Source organism: Atta cephalotes (assembly GCF_000143395.1).
Source record: "Atta cephalotes unplaced genomic scaffold scaffold00051, whole genome shotgun sequence".
NCBI lineage: Eukaryota > Metazoa > Arthropoda > Insecta > Hymenoptera > Formicidae > Atta > Atta cephalotes.
This window is the reverse complement of record NW_012130115.1, coordinates 79,128-89,355: the sequence shown is the minus strand read 5'-3', so window position 1 is coordinate 89,355 and position 10,228 is coordinate 79,128.

The window sequence follows — 10,228 nt, the reverse complement described above, 5'->3', positions numbered from 1 at the left end:
TATTTTACTACTATAATATTTATATTTATATTTTCTTTTACTCCTATTGTAGATCTCACATTATGATTCAGATATTCAGTTATATCAGAATCAAAAAATTTTAAGATGTTTGTGACAAAGTAAATAATAACTAAAATTATTGTATGTATATAATAAATATTAGTAATGATAATAATACTATAATTTACAATCTTATAACATATATCAAATTGATTTTGTCCAATTAAATCTATTTCATTCACTTATAGATTCTTTGTATTCTATTTATTTTAAAATTAGACAAATAATATTATCAAAAATATATTATTTCGTAATTGAAATAACACAGAATAAAATACAGTTTTGTGTAAAATACAGTTTTGATAACTCAATAAACGAGAATGGATTAAAGTGGATTAAAATTTTTTTAATGCGTTCTTTAAATTCATGAAAATGGATTGAATGGATTGAAATGAATTGGATCCGAATTGACACTAGTTTAATATTCGAAAAAAAAACATTTATATTTAAGGGTTACAAATTTTATTTTTAAGACATTTATAATTATATCTGAAATTAACTTCTTCAAATTAACTACTTAAAAAACGCACGTTAATGGGATTCGAATCTGGGACTTCTGGATTATGAATCTTCTATGTTATCCGCCATTTTTTTCAATTGATAAATATGTTATTCATTCTTTACTTCGATTACAACCAGCTAAATCAGTAAATGAAATTATATAGATAAAAAAATTGATCAAAAAGTTCCCGGAATTACCACCAGGTGATGCTCTGAATCAGCTGATTTGAGTTCTGTTTTTTTGATTAGGTTGCTATATCTATCATTGACATTCCCACCAAATTTTATCACCATAGCTTAACATTTGTAAAAGTTACGCCGTCTTGAGTACATCTATCTCTGCATGTATTTTCGATTTTTTACAGTTTTAAAAATGGAGTTGAATTTGCAACAACGAATTTGTATTAAATTTTGCGTTAAAAATGGATTCAATGGTGTGTAAACCTTGGAAATATTGGGAAACTGTTTCGGCAGTGATATTCTAAAGAAAACAGCCGTTTATGAGTGGCATGAACGCTTCAAAAGTGGTCGTGAGTCCGTCGAGAATGACGAACGCAGTGGCAGGCTGTCGACATCGAAAACCGACGAAAACGTCAATAAAGTGAGAAAAATGTTGATCAATAACCGCAAATTAACTATCAGAGCGCTGGCAGAGGACTTAAACATTGCTTATGGATTCATTCAGAACATTGTAGTTAATGGTTTGGGTTTGCGCCGTGTTGCTGCAAAATTGGTCCCGAAGGAACTTCATGCAAAAAAGGGATCGCGTTGTCATCGCCAAAGACATGATTTCCAAGGCTAAATCCGACCCAACATTCATCAAACGCATCATTACTGGAGACGAGACGTGGATTCATGAGTACGACACGCAATCCAGACATCAGGCGAGTGAATGGAAAGCTTCAAATGAGCCAAGACCACGTTTCAGTCGAAAAAGAAAGCGATGCTCACAGTTTTCATGGATTACAACGGTATTGTACATCACGAATTTTTACATCATAAAGATAAAAATATCATTATTTAAGATATAATAAAATATAATCAATTTACATTACTGTGAGACAATATTGGGTAAGTATCGGATAATCTAATCTCGCTTGGTCGATGTCACGCGCCGTGATCAGCATAATATTCGAGCTGTGTTTGACTTGGTTTACGAGTGTTCATCGATTTACATCGATTAATTTTACTTCTAATCAAAGAGAAACAAAAGAACATAGCTCATTTATTTTTACGTTACAATTTTTTTGAACTTAGTTGGATTAAAACGAAAAATGTCTTACTTTTAATTTTGAATAATTTAAGTAACATGTATCCATTTTAAAAGAATAACTTTTTTTTATTTAATTGGATTAAAAAACTGCATTTCCTATTCAGAATTTTGAATAAAATATTCACGATGCATAGAAATGGCTGATATTTTTAGATTCAACTGGATTGAAAAACTGCATTTCCTATTTACAATTTTGAATTGAGCAGCATTATAATGCATACAAAATACTGTTACGTCCAAGCTCCACATGCATGAAGCTAAGAGGATAAATGCAACGAGAATCGAACAACCGTTTGGTGTCCAAGCTTTGAACCGCTAAGGAGCTAGGGGAGGGACCGACTCAAACGGGAGGCACTTCGCTTCGTCCTAAGGTTCTCGAGGAACCGGAGGAAATGGAAGCCTCTCTCGAGGCCGACACTCCGCTGAGCGGAGCGCACTCGTTAAGGGCCGAATCTGGGTTAGTGTGCCGTGAAACGCACTTTTATGCCAGATATGCCAGTACACTCATGCCCTCTTTTTCGGTCTTGGAAGTGAATCCAAGTGATGATCGGGGAGAGGAGCAAGTGCAATCGCGAGTTAACGTTTATGAATGCAAGGATGTATTGATAGAATTAAAATACAATAATCGGTCTTTTTTTTTATTATATAATATAATTAGAAATAAAATTGTCGTTACATGAATAACATTATAATTAAATTGTTGTATAATTATGTTTGGTTATCCGTTTTTGTTTGTGTTAACATAATGTGCGTGCGTGCGTGCGTGCGTGCGGAGAATAAAACGAATTGAAGATTAAATCCGTATAGTTGTGATCTATAATTAGAGAAGGGTTGAATAATCTACAGGGAAGTTAAAGCTTCTGCTGGAATAATAAATGAAAATGGGCAGTCCAGGAGATAGACTAGAGCAGAATCATGACGGTGAGGAGAGGGAGATGTTCAGTAAGAAAGGAGATTGGTGGTAATATGGAGATTAGAAAATTCGTGAGAGAAGAAGGAAGGTTGATTATTGGGAGGATTGGGAAATTGGAAATCGACGTCCGAGACGGGCGATGGATTTGGATATGGTGAAAGAAAATTTGGTGGTTCGAGAAATTCGTTTGAATGTATGGGAAGAATTGGTATAGGAGAGTAGGAAATCTCTATCGGTGGAGAAGGAGGGAACAGAGGGGAATATACCGGTGTCTCTATCGCGTTTCTGTTTTCCGATAGTCGAGCGCTGGGTATAGAATCGTAGGAGCGATAGTCGGACGTTAGTCTAAACTCCTATTTCGAACGGCCTGTCAGCGTAGGCGAACGACCGCGATAACGCTACGACATTGAAGGGTAATGGTCCTATTAGAATGCACTGCAACATTCATTTATTTAATAAGGAGAGCAAAAGAAAAGACAAAAAAACGACAATAAGAAGACAAAAAGAAAGAAAAAGAAATATAAGTAAGATGTTAATGATAATTGAAAAAGGAAGGGGGAGGGGTCACTCACTTACTATTTGTAGCAACTGCGATGAGATTGGTTGGAGAAAGGGTTATTCCCAACAACGACTTGCGGGTACTTAAGGCTGAATGGGATTGACTCAGAGGCATTGAAGATTCGGTGTTTTGGTATCTCGTTTGGATACATTGATTCGATATTTTTACATGAATACGTTTTTGCTGTGATCCGAATGATCTTAGAGCGAAACTATTGAACCAAATTAAAGATCAAAATTTGACTTGGCTCTGAGAAAATCGAAATGAATAGCCAGGAAAGTAAAAGAATTCTTCTCGAGGGCCACGGAATCGCGGTTTATATACCGATTCTCCCTTGGTTGATAGGGATCTAATTAGATAATGAGACACTTCTGGCTTCTGGATTGGTCAAGATTGTAGATATATTGTGGAGGAGGAAAGGAGTCTATCTTACATCAAAAAATTTCAGTCTTTTTTATGATAGTTTTTTTTTTAATTATGGGAAGATGTACCCGTGCAGCGGGTAAAACGAGTGCACTTGCAGTGTCGGCACGGCGTCGTCAAACACTTCTCCTGGACGTCGCGTGTCATCTTCTATATTTTATGGCATCGCGGGCATCGTGAGAATTGTCCGCGACTTACTGTTAGAAAAATGTTTAGGCGTTAGCTTTGCGTTTTCACTGACATTAATCGTCTTCTTAATAGCAATGTCTAAAGTGATCATCGACCCCGCATTAGTTCTTCACATCCATCGACTCTCACTTTAGCTGACGTTAACGGGAAGATACTGGAATCTTTGTTTTAATTTTTCGTGAGAAAGATTTTTATTACTATTTAACTGTTTTATGTATTGATAACTCCAAGTCTCCATGAAAAGGAGAAAAGAAAAAGAGTTATAAGAGACCTGGATGTAACAATATTATAATATTATTTTTAGATTGAAAGGCATAGATATATGCTCTATGCAATTCCTGTAAATGAATTAAAAATGCATTCATAGGATTGAAAAGGATTCATTTTAACATAAATCTCTATTTCTAAAAATCTGAATCCATTTTAATCCATTTCAATCTATTCTCGTTTACTAGGAAGTAGACCTTCTTCGGGTAGTTTTACCAAGGTCACAGCACAGAATAGTCAGTAGAGAATAATCGCAACAAATGTCACAAAAATATTTTAAAATTTCTGAAATATAAACTTAACCTTTCAAAAGAGAAATACGCGTAATGATAGTAGTCCGAAATCCGAACATTCATAGACAACACGGATTGTAATCCGGGTTGGTCTAGCAAACGAGAATGGATTAAAATGGATTAAAATTTTTTTCTATCCGAATGCATATTTTAAACAGCGAATACTTTTTTGGATTCAAATGGATTTAATTAGATTCAATTGGATGCAATTGGATTGAAAAACTGCATTTCTTATTCAAAATTTGAACAGAATTCACAATGTATAAAAAAAATCAATATTATTTTTAGATTGAAAGGCATAGAGATATGCTCCATGCAATTCCTAAATGAAAATGCATTCAGGATTGAAAAGCATTCATTTTAACATTCGTGAATCATTTCTGAAAATCTGAATCCATTTCAATTCATTTCAATCCATTCTCGTTTGCTGGGTAGGAACGTTTAGGTCATCAGATTGAGTATCCGAGTATCCATTGTTTAATCCGATTTAGAAATCTTTACTTCACGTAAACATCCAATATTGTTCGTTTTGTCTCTCGGGAGCTGCTCGGAGTCGCTCCAAATGAACCCATCGTACTTGAAATATAGGATTCACACTACTTCTTTCGTACATTAATCAAATCAGTATATATGCAAAAATTTTTATTCATTTACAATGTTGTAATAATACAATTGTTAACAATGTATAATTGTTACAATTGAGTCTCGTAAATTTATTTTAAAAATCAGGTTCGATTCTGTCTGTGATAACTTTTTACTAAACTAAGCAAATAATGATGTCATTAATCTGTATATATCATTAATCTGAAATACTCAGCTCATTTTCAGACTCAGTTTCACTTGTGTGTAAATAGAAAGCAACTAACACTGCGCATACGAAATTTTATATTTTTCTAAAATAAAACATCAACAATGCCACATTATCTTGCAATCGGCAATAAAAGCTACAAAAAAACTAAGGAGCAAATTAATCAAGAGAAATGTCGAAATAAGTTTTTGTCGTTATGTTTATATAATCTATACAATAAAAATAAAGATTCAATATAAAATAAATAATAAAAGAAAAATTACGAGTCAATAAGTCACTTTAATGCTAATCCGGAAAATAACGTGAAATTAAATTTCATATATAATAATTGAATAACATTTCGATTTCGACCATAAATTCATTATCAATGTCAACGTACCAATAATTACGAATATAATTAAAGTCATATAAAAATTAAAATTCTAATAATATCTAAAGCCATGTTAAAATATTATTAATATAAAATTCGAGGCAGTATTATATATTTTGTTGGATTATAAATTTAGACAGCACTGATACTTTTATATAATATTCTTTATTAATCTTTGATCGTTATGTCCGAACTCTATTGAACTCTACCATGTGAATCACTGATTTAGTCGCGCAGCCATTGAAAAACAAATAAAAGAAGCAGATTTGCATGGGGGAGATGACTAGGCTAGCCAACCTTGACCAACGTACAGCGAATATAACAGAAAACTAACTTAATCCTGTTTACATGAATATCAAAATAACTTTCTTAATGATAAGTGGCGTAGTAACAAACTAAACTATAAACTATAAAATAACGAATACGCATATACCCATATTTCCCCACCTGCTTAGTATTATGAAGTTTTAAACTAATACATGAAGACATAAAACTCATTATAAAATGATTAATATAGATTCAATTTCTCATAACTTCATTTCTCATACCTTGTTCTCGATCATAACGGAGTTTATAAAGTATCTATTAGATAGTGTAAGATTCTTTTTGTCATCACATAATGACGTCTTTCGGGACGGGTATTAAATTGTGATGGTAAGTAACTCGTTGCGAATGTAATATCTGGCCTAGATCTGTTATTTAAATAAAGTAACTTGCCGATTATTTCTTGATAATTCTTGATAATTCTTTGATTCTATGACATCATCAGATGGATTAGACTCCTTAGCTTGTCCTAGGACTATGGGTGTCACCACTGATTTACAATTCGACATCCCATGTTTTTTCAACAGTCCTGTAATGTACCCTTCTTGTGAGATTGTTATTTCTTTTTCGGATTGCTTGATTTTCATACCTAAAAATATATCTCTATTTGTGATTTCATTAAGTTCGAATACTTTGTGTAAATTATCAACGAGCTCATTATTCGCTTTTATGTTGTTATCAATAATGATTAATAAAGATCATCTTTCCATTATTGATCACGTAAACGCTTACATAAATAAGAACATTTTTATTATATACGAAGATATAATTATAGCTAGCTAATTGTCTAAGGCCTAAGTTTAGTAACTCTTTACGAAGTTGTTTGAACCAATTACGCCCCGACTGTGGCAATCCGTAAATACTCTTCTTAATTTACATATTTTATTAGGACCAATCATTTTTTCCCGGGGGTGGTTCTATATATACTGTTTCATCAATAAATCTGTAGACATAAGCTGTTTTTACGTCAAAGAAACAAATACGCAAGTTTCGCTTGGCTGCAATACTCAACAGCGTTCTCCGCTTCGATGTTAACTATGGGAGAATAAGATTCCTCATAATCTCTATGCTTTACTTAGTTAAATCCTGCGGCGACTAATCGCACTTTACATCTTTTTACTTTACTATTAAGATCGTTTTTAACAGAATAGACCCATTTGCTCTTTATAATTTTTATATTCGGTAGTCTATCAACAATTTTCCATTCCTTGTGAGAATTTAGCGACTCTAGTTCATCTATCATAGCGTTATGCCAATTTATTATATCAATCTTTACTTTCTTTTGCTTCATTAAAATTATTGGGATTATCTCATTATTAATCTCATTAGCCTCAAAATCAATTGCATTACCTATCGGAATATTATTGCTACTTCTACTTACAATTCGTTTTGATCTGCGAGCGCCTTGTTCCAATAACTTCGCGATCCTGTTTTTGTTTAGCTAAACGTATTTGCATTGCATCTACTGGTCTATCCTTATGGCTTTCATTTACGTCTATGTTTTAAGGTGGATCATTTTCGTCATCAGTATCTCTGATCCGTTATCGGATTTCGCATCAACTTCGGGTATTTCACCTGTATCCTGTATCAACTAATCATCATTTGTCTTTTCACATAATGATTCGAAATTGAAAATTTCAAATTCCTCATAGATATTTCTTTATAATTAAGCAAAACAGAATCCATTGTATTTTTATGAAATTTAACTATTCGTTCCTCTATTACTCTTTGATTTTTAATATCGTAGATATGATACGTTATGACTTCTAGCCTATCATTATGTCAGTTTCGCCTCTAGGCTCTAATTTATCACGGTGTTTAGGTACATAGAAAAATGCTAACCGAATACTCTCAAGTGCTCTAGTGAAGACTTATGGCCAAAAAATAATTCGAATGGGGTAATCTTTTTCTCTTTTCTAGATGTTAAATTTGTGATGTGGCTTGCTGTTGCCATCATTTCAAAAATTCGGGAGACAATTTACTATTATTTAACATAAACCTTATCTAGTAGTACGCTGTTTGCTCTTTTTACTTTCCCTTTGCTTTATGGGTTAAAAGATACGGTCTTTTGATGACCAGTATCCGATTCGTTTAAGTGCTTACGAAAATTTTTGTTAATGAATTCTCGATCATTATCAGTTCTAATACTTTTAATCTTAGTTTCTAATCTATTTTTCAAATTTTCTTTGAAATTCAATAAAATAGTCTAATGCTTCATTCTTAGAAAATATATGAAATGCTCGTGTAATCCATTATTACCATCATGTATCTGGAACTCTTAATTGAATTGGTTGACATAGATCCACATAAATCAATATATATCAATTTTACGCTTTACTAGTAACTCTATATTTTACTACTTGTTGTGACTTTTTTTGCGTTAATTTCGACTTACTACACGATTCGCATTCAATTTCATCCCTACAATTTCATTGACATTTTTAACAAGGAACTTTTTAACTAACCTATTAATGTACTTAGGACTCAAATGCGCTTGTTCATGTTTATGCCATAAATGTTTATGGCATAACATTTCATCACTTATGCTTCTTACGTTTTCTACGCTCATGGAACAAACATCTATAACTTGATTCCCTGTGATTCCCTGTATTTAAAGCTCTTTTTAATTTCTTTTCCTACAAATTTTATTAAGTTTTATTAACATCGTAGATTAATGTTATGTCGTTACCGAATATTACTTTGTAACTCATTTCATCTAATTTTTGTATGGAAAGTTATTCTTAATTCAGGTACGAACAGAGTATCTTTAAGGCATACTTTAGATCCGTATTTATTATCAATCTCAAATTTACTATTAATCGAGCCGATTCCTTCTGATTTTATCACAGATTCCTTACCCGTCAGAAAAACATCATCATTTACAGGATGAAAATCGTTAAGTATGAATTTCTCTTTAATATGGCTACTGTTACCACTATCGAGTACCCAACTTATTTTGTAACTGTCATTTATACAGTCTTCATCGTCTACTTCGAATGCATCAATGGCTTTGTTGACTCTTTCATCTTACCGACTTTTTCGTTCCGATCGTTGCGTCCATCCTGGCGATTTTATTGTGAACAACCCGAGTGTTGTGCATCGCTATGGTGGTTTCCACTTACTCTTGTCGATCCTTTCTCTTTTGCCGTTAGATTTTTGATGCCAGCAGATGCCCAGGTTTTTTACATATGTGACATTCTTCTCAGTGTTGCGTTTTCCATCTTTTGCTGCATAAGCCGCATCGTTACGTTTCTTCTGATTATTCAACTCTCTTTCTTTTTCTCGTAAGTCTTCCAATACATCGTCGAGTTGTGTCGAGTTCTTATCTTGTTGTGTTTTAAGTATTTCTTATGCGATTAAATTTATCATTTAAGCCTCTCACAACATGATAGACGATCTCGTGATCCGATATTTGAACGCCCAAACTTTTGTATTTCGACTTAGGCCTCGTGCCCGTGCAAAATAATCCGCTGCTGTTTTCTTATCACTCATTGATATGCTATGTAATTCAACTGTAGCGTCGATTTTAGAATCTTCAAAACGTCCCACATATGTTTCTTTAATTTTTGCCCATAGCCCGTCGCGTTGATTTCGTCCGCGAACTGCATGGCTTGATTTTATTAAGGATAAGATTAGTTTTATAATACTATACATCTTTAAAAAATTTGTTATTTCAATGAAATTATTCATATTTAAGGTAAGGTCCACCTAATGTATACGTATACATATCCAAATGCACAATGGCTCACCAATCAGCTCATAGCTATTTTTATCAAGTCAATGATTTCTAGCTATACGTAATTCATGTTTATTTCATACATTGACGCATTTATGAAGATTTAAAAAATTTTAGATTCATCATGCATATTTAACAATGTTTACTTAGACTGCGTCCTCATGAAGAAAGAAACAGCGGAATGGAATATTGACAGAAAAAATATAGGATGAGGCTTCTTTCTCCATGAAAACGCAGCTTTGTGTGTCACATCGTACACATATACGGGCATTGCTTTCTTTTACCGTTTCGATGTTTTTTATCCGTATGTACATGATTTGTATTAAAACGTACGTTGTTATATATTTTACTATATAAAATGAAGTACATCGAGAAAATGAAATTATAAAAAAGCATTAAAGCTGAGTTTCCACTGAGTGCGTCACGCGTTGCGTCGTGAAAGAAAAAGTTTATATATATGGTGTGTGTATATATATATATATATATATATATATATATATATATATATGTAG